General features: G+C 36.0%; 1 protein-coding gene across 1 annotated transcript in view; it reads right to left on the bottom strand.

Annotated features, from left to right (window-relative positions):
* The window catches only part of Mdga2 (MAM domain containing glycosylphosphatidylinositol anchor 2), a 779,363-nt gene that overhangs the window by 347,983 nt on the left and 415,055 nt on the right, over positions 1 to 16,325 (bottom strand). The window lies entirely within an intron of this gene.

A 16,325-nucleotide genomic window follows, 5' to 3' on the forward strand; every position in this document is an offset into this window, starting at 1 on the left:
ACTGAGCTACAAAGTTGCAAGTGCTAATGTCATCACCATAGAGTGCAAATCATTTAGAAGCAACTGCATGGAAGTTATCGATAGTCTAATGAGGTTGCAGGCAATCCACAGTAGACACGTGACTCGATCTCTGGGTCTACTGAGCATTTCAATTTTGCTTATACATGTCTGAACTTTGGAAGACACCTTTTTTGTTATTTGGACCAAAGAGGCTCTCGTTTCTTTTGGGACATGCTTCATTATTTTATTTAAAATTTTCTCTTTGGTTTAGATAATGTAGGCATATTACCATAATGGCTTATTGAGATTATGTATAATTTTACGCACCTGGTTGTTAAAAGAGATTTCGTTTTATTTAATGGCTTTGCTTTAATAGGCCTACAAATGATTCATTACTTTGAAAATTGGAATTCACTTTACATCAATAATTATTTTCCAAAATGTGTAAACTTTTTCAAAGATTGCAGTCCTATCAGACTGTCAAAACAATTTGAATATCTAAAATTGTCCATTATAAACAATACCATTCTTTTAAACACAGCTGTGTGCAACAGATTTTGTGTTTGCTAGCAATAACAACTGGTATTCAACTTAAATTTTGTGTGTTGTCATATATAAAACCTGAATAAAAGCCACATGCTGATATTGTAGAGTGCTACAAGATAGAAGATGAAAACAACTTGTCTCACCTGTGTATTTAAAAATAATTTATTTAATATTTGGAAACAACTAATGGAAATATTCTACTTAAACATCTATAATGATACATATGTTGAAACATGGAGAAACTGAAGTGGGAGTTTTCAAACTTGAATTTGTATGATACAATCCTTAGCAATATTACTTTCACACACTAAAATCATACTATAATGGCATTAAGCTGTCTTTAAAAAGTTTTTCAAAACATAAAATAGCAGTATAAATATAATCATGTTTCCTCTGTAATGTAAAAGCAACAAAAATGTTACTTAGAGATTACTAAACTAAAAGAAATAGTGAATATTTGTTCAAATCTTGGTATGTATATGGGAAAGTACAGGAAGTAAGTGTAAAATCCATGGCCAAGCATTTTATTAATTATCTCGTCTGTAAAGGCTGTAATGATGGTGATTTTTGCACTGAAAAGTCTAGGATTCTGTTTTCATTTAAATTTTAATATCTATAGGTAAAGAAATAAGGATTTTTACTTTATTTAAAAAATAGATTGTTGTCTTTAGTATAATACACACTGAAATTCTAGTTACTAAATAGCAATTTTTACAAATGTTTCAATATAATGTTTAAAGCCAATTCAGAAAACTAAGTGTTTCAGAATACAAAAGGTATGAATTAAAAGAGTTATAGAAATAAGACAAAATGGATGCCTACAGAATGGGAAAAGTTCTTCACCAACCTCACATCTGACAGGGGGCTGATCTCCAAAATATATAAAGAATTCAAGAAACTAGACATCAAAATACCAATCAAGCCAATCAAAAATGATCTCCAGAGCTAAACAGAGAATTCTCAAATGGCCAAAAGACATTTAAGGAATTGCTCAACATCCTTAGTCATCAGGGAAATGCAAATCAAAATGACTTTGAGATATCATATTACACCTGTCAGAATGGTTAATATCAAAAACATTGACAACATTTTATGTTGGAGAGGATGCTGAGCAAGGGGAACACTCCTCCACTGTTGGTGGGAGTGCAAACTTGCACAGCCACTTTGGAAATCAGTATGGTGGTTTCTCAGAGAACTGGGAATCAATCTTCCTCAAGACCCAGCTATATCACTCTTGGGCATATACCCAAGGAATGCTCAACCCTACCACAAGGTCACATGCTCAATTATTTTCATAGCAGCATTGATTCATAATAGCCAGAACCTGTAAACAGCCTAGATGCCCCTCAACCGAAGAATGGATAAAGAAAATGTGGTACATATACACAATGGAGTACTACTCAGCAGTAAAAAACAATGACATCATGAAATTTGCAGGCAAATGAAGGGAACTAGGAAATATCATCCTCAATAAGGTAACCCAGACTCAAAAGGACAAACATTGTATGTACTCACTCATAAGTGGATACTACTTGTAAAGCAAAGGATAACCAGAATACAATTCATAGCTCCAGAGAAGCTAACTAACAAGGAGGACCCAAAAAAAGGATGCAGGGATTGCCTTGGGAAGGGGAAATAGATAAGATCTATGCTATATCCATGAGCAAACTGGGGGTGAGGGGTGGCAATGGAGGGTAGGGGATGGGGGATGAGAATATAAGGGAATGGGATTGTCAAGTTGGAACAGGGACTGAGTAGTAGAACAATGAAAAAGACATCATAATAGGGAGAGACATCATGGGGATAGGGAGAAACTGGATGCTAGTGAAGTTCCCAGGACTCCACAAGGATGACCCCAGCTTAGACCACTAGCAATAGTGGAGAGGGTACCTGAGCTGGCCTACCCTGGTAATCAAATTAGGGAATATCCTGTCACCATAGCGCCTTCATCTAGTAACTGATGGAAACAGATGCAGAGATCCACTGCCAAGAAGCAGGCCAAGCTCCAGGAGTCCAGTTGAACAGAGGGAAGAGGAATTTTATGAGCAAGTGTCATCAAGATAATAATGGGGAAACCTACAATGGAACCAAACTAGTGGGAACTCATTAACTTTAGACCAACAGCGGTGGAGTCTCCATAGGGCTAGACTAGGCCCTCTGCATAAGCAAGACAGTTGTGTAGCTTAATCTGCTTAAGGGCCTCCCTGGCAGTAGGATCAGTTCCATCCCTGGTGCATGAGCTGGCTTTTTGGATCCCACTACCTATGGTAAGATACCTTACACAGCCTTGATGCAGGGGTAGGGGCTTGGACCTGCCTCTACTGTATGTACCAGGCTCTGTGGACTCCCCATGGGAGGCCTAACCTTGTCGGAGGAGGGAAATGGGGAGAGGGTTGTGGGGGAAGGCTGGAGGGGTGGGAGGAGGGAAGAGAGAGAGAGATCTGTGGTGGGTATGTAAAATGAACAAAAAATTCCATAATAAAAAAATCAACAAAGCACTGAATGTTAAAAAAGGAGTTATAGATATGATCTAAGTCTTTCAAATTTGTAAAATTATGCTGTTAATATACATAATTTCATTGGACAAAATTATTTTAGTATCACATATGGTTCAAGAGAGGAGGAGAAGTGTGTGTGAAAGAGTGGGAGAGGAAAAGAGGGAGAGCAGGAGAGAGGCAATCTTGACACACAGCTACTAGTATCAAATTTTTGGTCACAGCACAACTTGACCTTTTTTAAAGTTGTTGAGGACCCCGAATTATTTTGTTCATTTTAGTTTTATTCATCTCTTTAATTATTTGTGTTTATTCTTTTAAAGTTAATTTTTAATGGAAATAAAGTTATATCACCCCCTTTTCTCCCTTTAGCTCCTCCCAAGTATCATCCCAACAACCCCTCCCATGTTGTCCCTACTCTCAAGTTGATAGGCTATTTTTCCTCTGATTATTATTGTTATATAGCTAGTTAGTTAGATAGATAGAAGATAGATAGATGATAGATAGATAGATAGATAGATAGATACATACATACATACATACATGCATGCATGCATGTGTGCGTGTATGTGTGCGTGCGTGTGCGATGCAAATTAAAACAACTTAGGGTTTTCATCTCTCTCTAGTCAGAATAACTAAGATCAACAAAACTACTATCAACAAACACTATTGAAGTTGTAGAGAAAGAGGAACCTCATTCACTTTGGTAGGGATGCTAATTGGTGCAACCACTCTTGGAACAAGTGTGGAGGATTCTCTAGAAACTACAAATGAATCTACTATGTGCCACACACATTGACATATGCCCAAAGGACTCAACAACATGCTCCACAGGTACTTGCTTAGCAATTTCCACCGCCACTCTACTCACAATAGCCAGGAAATGGAAACAACCTAAATGTCCTTCAACAGGTGAATGAATAGTAACAATGTGGTAAATAGATACAATGAAGTACTTTTCAACTGTAATTATTTATCCATTTATTTTTAACAAATAAAAAAGGCAACATTAATCTATAGATTCCTCATTTTAAATATACTGTTAAAGCTATGCCATGCTCACATAAGTATGGCTTTTAACTAGAAAACTGTATTTTCTAAAACAAATAAGAGTGGCATAGTTTACAGTGCCATGACTCTCTTTAGTACCTGGTTTAGGAGATTTAAGTCAAGCAGAATCTCATAGCAGCTTCTGCATATGATCTAATCAAGGTGTTTTCTTTTTTGCAGTTATACAAAGAAAAATCTGAATCCACACTGATATTTAGTCAGAAAGGAATGACTATTCAATAGCTTTTCAGAGAATCATATATCTTCTACACTAAAACTCCACAAGTGATAGTTTTTCAACATTTTTGCTCAGTGTAATCTAAAACTACACAAAAAGTCTTTCTATAGTCTATTATCTGAAGACCCATCAGTCAGTTTTTCTCCTTGAATGGATCTTTTATTCTGCGTTGTTTTGTACCATTGTACATTAGTCATTTGGGAAATACCCACTGATATACAAAGTTCTAAAAGAAGTTACTAGTACCAAATTTCACCATTATATAATACAATTGAAGTCACATGTAATAATTCCATCACCAGTCTCCTTATTAGAGACTTTAAATGTTGGAAAGCCATTACATTGTCTTTCTCAAATTATATTTTTTTTCTATTAAGACCATGTCTTTATCATCGGTAAGATATGTAAATTGTCTTGAGGGTAATAGAGCATGGTCATTTAATTCATTAAAAAAATGTTTAGAAAGCACACAAGTTTGCATCACCATACTTTTAATAGTGACCCTTTAAGTAAAATACTCACAAAAAGAAAGTGGCTAGTTCATCACAAAACACAACCACATGAATCTTTTACCTGAAAGTACTGCCCAGTTTTAGCAAGCAACATTTTTTTTTTTAGGAAAAATATTTTCTATTTTGTCACCCAGAGCATTAAAAATAATGAAGCTTCAGAAAATTAGCATTGTTCATTTTTATGGATTTACCATAAAAATATTTTAACACATTATAATTTTGTGCTAAACCATGTGGCTTTAGGAAAAAAGAAGTTGGTATTAAGCTGACATCATTGCTTTGCTTTTGCTGGAGTGACATCTGCTCAGCCCTCAGTTGCTTTACACCATCTCTGCAAATGTTATACAACAACAAAAAACGTCATTTCCCCCCTCATAATCACTTCAAGAATCACAAGCCACCCCCAGAGAGATTTGTAGCCATCACCTTGAGCACACTTTTTTTTGTTAAGAGTACAGAAACAGTCACACAAAAGGAGATGTAGAGAATCACACTGGTGGCATTTTTAAGAAAAAGGAAGGGGGATTGTTTACAAAAGAGCATGGAAGCAATGGAATGAGTATGTACAGGGAGGAAACAGGTGTTTCTATAAGTGGCCTCTTATGCTAAGATAAATTCCAAGTGCACTACAGAGACTTAACTGTGCAAAACTGATGTCTTGCCAGTCCCTAAAATCAATGATAGAAATTACTGTGATGCTATAGTGACCAAGATTTCAAGTCTAAGCCTTCCAAATCTTAAAATAGTAACTATGAGCTAAGTCCTCTGCATATATGTTATGGTTGTCAGATTGGTGTTCCTGTGAGACGCCTAACAGTGGGAGTGGGAGTGTCCATGACTCTTTTGACAGCTCTTGGGACCGTTTTCCTCCTACTGTGTTGTCTTGTCCAGCCTTAACAATAAGGCATGTGCTTAGTCTTATTGTAACTTGTATATGTCCTGTTTGTTTGATATCCCTGGGAGGTCTGCTCTTTTCTGAAGGTAAATGGAAGAGGAGTGGATCTGGGGGAGAGGGCTTGGTGGGATGGGAGGAGAGGAGGGAGGAAAAATGTAGTCAGGATGTAATATATGAGAGAATAATAAATAAATAAAAAGGAAGGAAAGAACGAACAAAGGAATGAACAAAGGAATGAAGGAAAGAATGAAGGAAAGAACAAAGGGAGGAAGGGAGAAGAGACTGGTGCTGAGAAAGTGGCTATGATTATTGAAGAAATTACACAATTCAAAATCTCCTGCTTTGTATTGGGTCACTAGGAGTAGTGTTAAAGAGGACGATATCTTGCCTATTAAAGAACTCACTATGTAAAAAATTCAAATTCATGTGAAAGGAGAAAGTCTAACTGACAATGTCACTAAGGGGTTTCTTGATTGAAAACAACCACAGAAGGGACTGTTTCCAAGGGTCATTTGTTTAAAGCACACTGACACTGACCCAAATGAGGTCCCAGGGGGCAGCCTCCTTCTTGAGCTGGCAGCAAAATGTGGCAGCATCATTCACACAGTACTGGTTTTAGAGTCCTGATGGAAGCAAGAGCGAGGCGGGTGGTGGCAGCTTCTGCCAAGGTTGCAAAGGGCGATGAGGTCAGAGGATGTGAGCGAAAGGGAGGGTCTCTGAAAGAGCACTGCCAGGCCAACGTGTGAAGCTGTGAATTAGAACTTAAGTTGTCAGGAGGCCATGGTGTTGACGATGCTGGAAGCATGTAACATCCATGAAGGTAATCTCCGCGCAGGGAGTAGAGCTGACTCAAAGAAGAGGCTCTGTGTGCTATAGGAGTCAGAGGTAGAGAAGCAGGGCTGCCTGATATTTTTGGAGCACAGTCAATTCAATCATGATGCCCAGGTGGAGGATTTGGATTTGCAAGATTTGAAATGTAATGTATGAGAGAAAAATAAGGAAAAGAAAAAGGAGTAATTCAACGAATGTATCAATCATTTTATTCATGTAGACCAGAATATATAATAAAGAATGTCAAAACTTATTCAATTCAATTATATATATCATATTTAGATACATATTGTATTTATAGCAGTAAGTTAATAAGAATAGTAAGATCAGAAAATTGGTGCTTAGAAAGGAAACATAAATGAATATGATGTAGTTAAAAAACTTATAATTTTCATTTCAAGAATATTCATAAAAACAAGAGGAAATAGTTTATCTCCCAGTCAGAAACAATGGGAAGCCTGCAAGGCTGCAAGAATAAAATGGCAAAAATTCCTTTCAGAAAATTTTATGAATGATGAGATAGACACAAATATTCTTACTTTGACTTATTAATTGTCCAGCTACAAGTTACTTTTCTCTTCTATTTGCGTAAGAAGAAATAAAACAAACTTCCTGCCTAGATACAAAAAGGCTGAGAAAATAGGTCATTGTTTGCTTAGTATGCATCATGTGAATGTTTGTGATTGTGCGTGAACACACACACACATACTCATACACACTCATACGCAGAGGTTAATGCTCATGAGAGCTAAAAACTAAATCAAGTGTAATTTGGCAATCAAAATATAAAACAAAAAAATCAAATATTCTGTGAAAATAATATATATTTGTATATAATTAGGCAACTAAGCATGGTAAAGATAGTAAACATTTCTTCCTTTGAATGCCCATTTTCACTTGTTCAACTGTAAACAGACAATGCTTTTGCTATAACCTAATTTAAAAAACCTCTTGAGTAGGAACTGGCCTGAAGGCATCCTCCCTGAGGACTATCTCTCATGATATCAGAGGGCACCTTGTTAGATTCCAAAGGAGAGAAGCATGCAACAGTCCTACCTATGACGCCAATGAAGCTCTGCAACCAACATGGAACAATTACCCTAAGAGTTCACTAGCAGCATGCTTACTTGAGTGGTAACCAATCTAACTGGACTTAGGAGGACCTGCTCAACAAAAGAAGAATCATGTATGGGACTGGAAATATAACCAACTACCCAGGGCTAGTGAAGTCAAGGATCTAGGAGACGAACCTACAACCACTATTACATAAAACTGGCACACCCTGAGCTCCATTCAAAATATTTGTATACCCACAGATAAGTGTTTTCTTTGCCATTCATCAAGGGACTGCCTCTTTGTAACAGATGGAGACCATAACAGAAAACCAGAACCAACTAAAATGCACAGTTGTAGAGCCTAGTTCCAATGAACACAACTAAAACACAACTTCTACACCTAAGGCTCAGGGATCATTGTGGAAGGGGAGGCAGAAAGATTGTAAGCACCCCAGAAATACATAATTTGCCATTAAACTATCTCCTAGAAATGTCAGAATCTACACCCACAAAGTCTCACTAACATGGCTGCTGAAACATGACCTGAACAAAGAAGACATCAATAGATGTGTTAAAGTGGATAGGGAAAGCTCATTAAACTTCAGTCCTAGATGAAGAACTACAAATGACCAAGGAATGAAAGTGGGAGAGGTAGTCTTCTCCATGGAAGAATACACCAACTGGTTATCCAATATCAAAGAGTCAGTCCAGAAAACACACACACACACACACACACACACGTATATGTGTGTATATAACTTATATACATATTACCTATATACATGCATATGTAAGTAACATGCAGACTGAGGAAGCTCTATTTATGTATTGTGTGTGCATATTCTTATTTTCCAATTCAAATAATACCAAGCTAAAATTATTTAATTAAAAACTATATAGTTTCCATTGGTCTTTCTCCTAGTTTTGCTATGAAATAAAAATTGTGTATTGGAAAAGAGCACGTCTCTTGATGCTGTTCAGATGCCTGTTGCTAGCTCACTCTTCACAAGTTTCCATGTTGGGTGATCTTGAAGGTAAGTTTTCTCATTCCCTCCCAGGAATGATAGTTTGAATTGGCTTTGTCTGTTGGTCACAAAAACCCCAGAAAAAGAACAATATTACAAGGCAGAACTTCTCCCCCGCACTAGGACTACAAACATTCTGTTCCAGATGGGCAAAGCTCCACAGTTACAGACAGCCATTTATTTCTGAGTCAATGTTTCCATGAGCTTGCTTTCCATAACAAATCAGCTTTTAGTCCAAACTAAAAAGCACCAAAGTAAGGCAGATCTCTGTAAATTTGAGGCTAGCCTGGTTTATTTACATGGTGATTTCCAGATCAGCCAGGGCTGCATAGCGAAACCCTGTCTCAATAAACGAACAAGCAAGCAAACAGACAAGACACCAAGATAGAGCAGAAATGTGCTAAAGGTGAAATTCTGCTTTGTTATTACATTTCAGCTTGAAATGCACTCAAAACAGTAGGTGGATGATCACCTGAGCAATGATATGTTGAATTGGGGTAACCATGCACTGACTAAAACCTCTAGGTTTGATAGCTATGGAAGAAGCAGACAGGTAAAACTAATAAATGAGTGGCTCGGATAAAATTTAAGTTCATTCCTTCTACCTGAAAATAAAATTCCTAACACTTTGATGTCTTAGCTTTTATCAGACTTTGTGTGCAGGTATCTTGGCTTGTCCACTTCTCACATAATCTGGTAAGCCCTATAAAACTGAGAATGTTAGACCTTTCTACTACTTAGGATTATTTCCTTAAAGTATTTATTGTTAAAAAATGTAGATGATGCAAAGGGAAAGTTTCCCTGTAAATTTGCTTCACCTTTAGGTCTGTTATATAACTTCCCTGAATCTGATAATTGGGGAATTCTATTTTTTCTTTAAAAAGATTTTTAAAAATAATTTTCTTATATTTTTGGTTGTGAGCCTAGCCTTTAATGGCCAGCCTGGTCTACAGAGCAAGATCCAGGAAAAGTGCAAAGCTACACAGAGAAATTCTGTCTCGAAAAACCAAAAAAAAACAGTTTTTCTTTATATTTTGAGATTATAATATAATAACATAATTTCCACCTTTCCTTCCCTGCCTCTAAATTCCCCTTGTATCCTGTTGCTCTCTTTCAAATTCATGGCTTATTATTTTCTTTGATTGATGTAATAGAAATAGATATACTGCATATATATATATAAACCATGTATATAAAGTATATATGTAATTTGCTAGACTGTATTTAATAAGTAGAAGATATATCTTGTCATTATATACAATGTTTTATATGCCATATTTACACATATACAATTACATATGTATATTATATCACACACACCATATATATCATAATAATTAAAGGTTGGAAATCAGTATTGAAAATGAAGTCATGGATAAAATGGACAGAGAAAAATGCAAACCAAATCATTCATCTTTAACACTAAAAGAGAGAGAAAAGCATTGTTACTAGTGATTCAGTAAAATAAAGATTAGGACAGCCACTGAGCAAAATTTTAAGACAGAAAAATGTAAGTAATGCAGTTTCAGTGAGAAATTCCAACAGTTTCTTAGGGGACTAAGAAAGTCAGTAACACAAGGAAAATAGTGAGGAAATCAGCAAATATAATGAACATGTAACTTATAAGTATATAAAACATTTCATCCATAGAATAATAGAGTTTCTTTTATGCTTTTAAATGTTTTGCAAACTGATGATATAACTGGCACCCAATGAGATCCTAATTAACTTTTAAAAGTAGAGATAGTACAGATAACTGGATTTAATTCGTTGTAGTTATAAATAAGCTTAAAAGGGTAACCAATACATGGAGAAACAACCATTGTTTAAAGAAAAAAATTGGAAAGAAAGTCCATATGGTGAAATCAAGGGATAGAAAGCTATTTCTGGATAAGAACCTATTGCTTCAGTATATGTAGTCTATAGAGGAAAATATAAAATCAACAACCTTCTCTGTGAAGGAATGAATGAACGAGCAAACAGCACTTCTGTAATTGTGTTTGCTGGGCTCTAAACTACTGAGTGTTCAACAATACAAATAGAACTGATTCTTATTTTCAACATTTTCCTGAGGTTTCTTTATGATAGGATGGTGGCCTTGTGGGTAAACTGGACATAAAGTACATGAACAAGGCTTCATAAGTAATTCAATACTGGATCACTAGCACTTAAATAATATATACAAATTTATTGAATAGAACTATACTACTTGAGTTAAAATTCAGGTTTTTGGATCCTATAAAGCTAAGGAGCAGGCTAGCTATAAATAAATCAGATTCACTGTCAGTTACTTATACAAGGGGAAAGATATTCTATGCTGGTTAACAGAAATCTAATGTGAGGCCGACCAATGCTCACTTAATGGTCCTGTGACATTAAGTAATTGGGAACTCAGATTGGTTAGCACATTCCACTTGTCAATTTGTTTGAGTTCAAGGCCCAAAACAGCAGCTACCCACCAACCATTCATATCTCTCTCCTAGCATAAGGACAGAGGAATATCTGACACCCGCCAGTAATCTTTTACAAAGTCTAAGAAACCGCCTACAGCATAGTTGAATTGAAAGGCTTATCTACAAGAAAGTTTGGGAAATAAACAGTTTTCTGAAAACACAATCTACCTATTAAAACCTGATGGTTCTATAGCTTTTGAAATACAAGAAATGACTGTTTGAAACAATTACTAATTCCACATGGGACCCAGCAAATATCTCGTTTTCAGATATATTAATTATTCAATAATATTCTTGTGTTTAAATCCTGTTAAAACAATACAATATGAGCTTCCCATAAATAACAAGAAGAGAAAAAGGAAGGCACTAGATTTAGGGCATACTTTTTTTTTTTTGTAATTTTTTTACCTAAGCTGAAGAAAAGAGAGGAGTTCTGTTTAGGTTCCAGACCACAAAATCTCTCTAAGGGCAAAGTGGTTGCTAACCAAATATTCTGGTTTTTTTTTTTTTCTTTTTTGATATCACAATATCACTGAAACATCATTGCTTTACATGCCTTTAAATAAAACCATTATTGACTCAGATAATCTTACGAAAGCTCCATAAAACACAGATGGAAGCTCTTGTTTTTTTACTTTAATAAGCATATTACACAGACGCTACACAGACAATTTGAACTAAGAAGTCAGGATTTCTGTGACCTAGGTTCCATCCTTTCACTGATGCTCAGTAAATGACAGTCCTTCAAGTAGAATTACTTTCTATTAGTTGTCAATGAGTAAATCCAAATATACTCAGGTCAGTCTACAGAGAGGAAGCTGAGCTTGCCTGAACATTGTTTGGACTTTGAAAGAACATCCTGTAGCAGAAGGAAAAAGACCAGAAAAGAGATAAGGTAAACATCATCTGAGTTGCCATAATTATCAGGAAATTTGGGCACCAGAGTCCTGAGAAGCTGAACCTGAAAGTCCACTTACAGAGCATCAGCCTGAAAGGGTATAAAGGAATATCCATGGTAGCAATCATGAACAGACTCTGTTCATTAGAGCTTTGAAAAAAAAAGGTTATCCTCATCTCTTGTGCTGATATCAGGGAAAATTACACAGAGATAGGTTCTCTATGAATTATTTAGTACAATAAATAGAATCCTGAATGGCACAAGACTCTAGATAATACAGGTTAAATTTTTAATAAATTGTATCAGCCTGCAGTAAATTATGGCACCATGACACTTGCTTCTAATTCTGCTTTTATAGGAAGAACTACAGTTTTCTGACAAGGTGATGAAAATTTAACCTGAAAGTTTCTATGTACAATGAATAAAGTGCTGGGCTTTTTTTCCCCTACAACCAGATTGCTAGGGATCATGATTGCTACTATGATTATATACACTGCCACTACAAATAATATATAGGTTTAGGACATTCTAAACATGAGTGTCTATATCACTCTCTCTCTCTCTCTCTCTCTCTCTCTCTCTCTCTCTCTCTCTCTCTCACACACACACACACACACACTCATATCCACATTCTCACATAGAGACTCTCTCTCTCTTTCACACACACACAGTTTATACACATTCTCACATAGAGACATACACAAACACATACTCTCTTACACACACACACACACACACACACACCACAGATTGAAAATAAAAAGAAACAGTGAAGACACGAATATTCCTAACACTAGATAAGGCCTAAAGCAGAAAGCACTGTTTTTTTTTTTTTTTACCTTTTAAAATTGATCAACATATATAACTCATAAATGTGCATAACTATTCTATATGCCCTTTCTTTGGGGTTAAACTTACAAAGTTGTCCACCTCTTCTATGTATAATTAATAGTATATTCCATAGAAACTTAGTGCTTATAGATTAATGACATAAGCTTTTTTTCTTAATATGTGTTAATTGACTAGACTGTTCTTTAAAAATTTCATGCATGAATATAACAAACCTTGCTTACTCATGTTCCCATCTTCTATTGTTCCTCTCCCATCCTTGACATGCCCTCCCCCCCAGGTCCTTTTCCTACATTCATGCTTTTTTTCTTTGAGATCTATGATTTTAACTAAGAGTATCTGTAGGGCAATGGTTTAGGACTATGGAGCTTGGTGAACTCCCTGAAAACAATGACTGTTCCTCCCTCAGAATCCAACAGCTACCAGTAGTTCAGTAGTGTGGGCTAGGGCCTATAAGCCCCTTCCTGATCTATAATTGGTCATTGATAGGCCGTTCTTATGCAGATCAAGTAAAGGTAACTGCACTTGCTATGAGACCATGTTTACAAGGGCTGTGCCATGCCTTGAGTTTACTTAACCACAGTGTTTAGTGATCCTGTTGTGGAATATTATTTTAAGATGTGTTACATTTATTTATACTAGGGAACATTTATTTTAATGATTCAAAGATGTGCTGCATTCTTTCATGTTGCATTTGTTTAACTCTGAAGCTGTGTTACTTTGCCTATCGAAAACACCTGATTGGCTTAAATAAAGAGGTGAACAGCAAATAGCAAGGCAGAAGAAAGGATAGGTGGGGCTGGCAGGCAGAGAGAATAAATAGGAGGAGAAATCTTGGAGGAAAGATCAAGGAACATAAAATGAAGGGGCCAGCCACCCAGCCACAGACAGCCAGATACAGAATAAGAAGGGAAGAAAAGATATACAGAAATAGAGAAAGATAAAAGCCCACAGGCAAGAGGTAGACAGGATAATTTAAGAAAAGCTAGCAAGAAACAAGCCAAGCTAAGCCTGGGCATTTATAAGTAATTCAAGAATTAAGTCTCCGAGTGTGATTATTTGGGAGCTGAGTGGTGGCCCCTCCAAAGAGCCAAAAGAGCCAAAAGAGTGAAAAACAACCAACTACACAGCCCTTTCCCCGATCTCCCAGCTCTTGCATCCATAGTGCTGTGGGATGGTCTGTATGTTAAATGCTCTGATTGGTCAATAAATAAAACACTGATTGGCCAGTGACCAGGCAGGAAGTATAGGCGGGACTAACAGAGGGGAGAATTGAGAGAACAGGAAGGTGGGAAGAGACACTGCCAGCCACAGCCATGACAAGCAGCATATGAAGATGCCGGTAAGCCACGAGCCACATGGCAAGGTATAGAATTATAGAAATCAGTTAATTTAAGATATAAGAACAGTTAACAAGAAGCCTGACATGGCCATAGCGTTTGTAAATAATATAAGTGTCTGTGTGTTTATTTTATAAATGGGCTCCGGGACTGGCAGGACTTGATGGAACCCGGAGAGAAAAACTCTCCAGCTATGATCCATCCTTTCTACTCCCTCTTCCTCAGCATTATCTGAGCCTTAGAGTGGATGATATAAATCTCCAGTTTAGAGATATGCATGGTATATTCCACTACAACCATGAATAAGACAAAGGCATCTATCTCTCCATTTCTTTCAACACAGAGGTTGAAGTCATTGCTAGAGGAATGAGCCAAGAGAAGGAGATAAAAGGGAAACAGATACGAAAGGAAGAAGCCAAAGTCTCCTTATTTGAAAATAGTGCTTTCTATACATAAAATACTCAAGAGATACTTATCATAAGACTTCTCCAACTGATAGTTTCTGCAAAATGGCAGAATACAAAAACAAGTAGCTTCCTTTTATATCAATGACAAACATACTGAGAGATTGGTGAAAAGTCTCATTCACAATTGCTAAATAAATACTTAAAATACTTTGATAAAAACCTATCTGATTAAGTGAAAAACATGTTTAGCAAAAACATTAAAACACTGAAAGGAGAAACAGAGGAAGACACTAAAAAATGTAAAGACCTCACATGATCATAGATGGGCACAATTAGTATTGTAAAAATGGCCATTCTACTAAAGGGAATTACAAATCTAAAGCAAAATCAATCAAAATTGCAGCTTTATGTTTCACAGAAACAAAGAAAATATAAAAATTCACATGGAACCATGACAGATCCCATGTGCTGTAGGTATTACAATGCATTGATTCAAGTTACATTGCAGAGCCATAGTTATAAAAATGGCATAGTACTGATTCAGACAGAACATCCAGATAAAAGCCAGCACAACTACAGGACCTGACTTTTGACAAAGAGTCCTAACATGCACACTAGAAGAGAGGCAATATCTTCCAACAAATGATGCTTGGAAATCTAGATAAATATACATGCAAGAATGGAATTAGATCCTTTTCTTTACTGTGCACAAAAATCAACTCTAAATAGACCAAGGTCCTTAGCAAAAACCCTGAAACTCTGAAACTGCTAGAAGAAAAATAAGGAATACACTAAAAGATACAGGTGTTAGGTTAAGGCTTTCTAAATAGGATTCCATTTGCTCAGTAAATAAGGTCAACACTTGACAAATGGGACTTCATGAAGTTAAACTGTTTCTGTACAGCAAAGGAAACTATCAGTCAAATAAAGAGGCAGTCTACATAATGGGAGAAAACATTTGCCAACATAAATTTGCAAAAGACATACAGCAGAGAATTAGTACCTAGAATATAAAAAATAATTTATTGAAATTATTCATAAAAACAAACAACCCAATCAAAAACCTGCATAGAGAATATCAAACAAAGAAATATTAATGACTATTGGCCACTTTAAAAGGTATTCAACAACTTCATCAGGGAAATGCAAGTTAAAACTACTCTGAGATTCCTTGTCACCCCTGTAAGAATAGTTACATATCAAATGACAGTAAGTTTAGGCAACATGTGGGGGATGGGGAACTCTTAGACACTTTTGGTGGTAGTGTAGACTGATGTGATCCCTATATAAATCATTTGGAGGATTGTCACAAAATTAAAGCTGGAATTAACATACTACTCAGCTGTATCAGTGTAGGGCATATGCCTAAAGACTCCTTATCCTACTGCAGGACACTCATCTACAATTATATCTACCCTATTCACAATAACAAGAAAATAGAGTCAACCTAGATATCCATCCACAGATGAATGGATAATGAACATGAAATATATTTTGAACAGGAGTAGAAGATATTAGAGAAAATAACAAAAAGCAAATTTTGTATACCAATTTATAAATTGCTATTTACTTTAAAAATAGGAGCATTTTAGATTGGATTAAAATAAACACAAATAAGTAGAAAACAGTGAATTTATTAGAAAAAGTATCCCAAACAACAATCAATTTTTTAAAAAAGAAATTATGATAAATATATAAAATATATCTCATGACACATGTACATAAATAATA

Source organism: Peromyscus leucopus, chromosome 14, assembly GCF_004664715.2.
Source record: "Peromyscus leucopus breed LL Stock chromosome 14, UCI_PerLeu_2.1, whole genome shotgun sequence".
NCBI lineage: Eukaryota > Metazoa > Chordata > Mammalia > Rodentia > Cricetidae > Peromyscus > Peromyscus leucopus.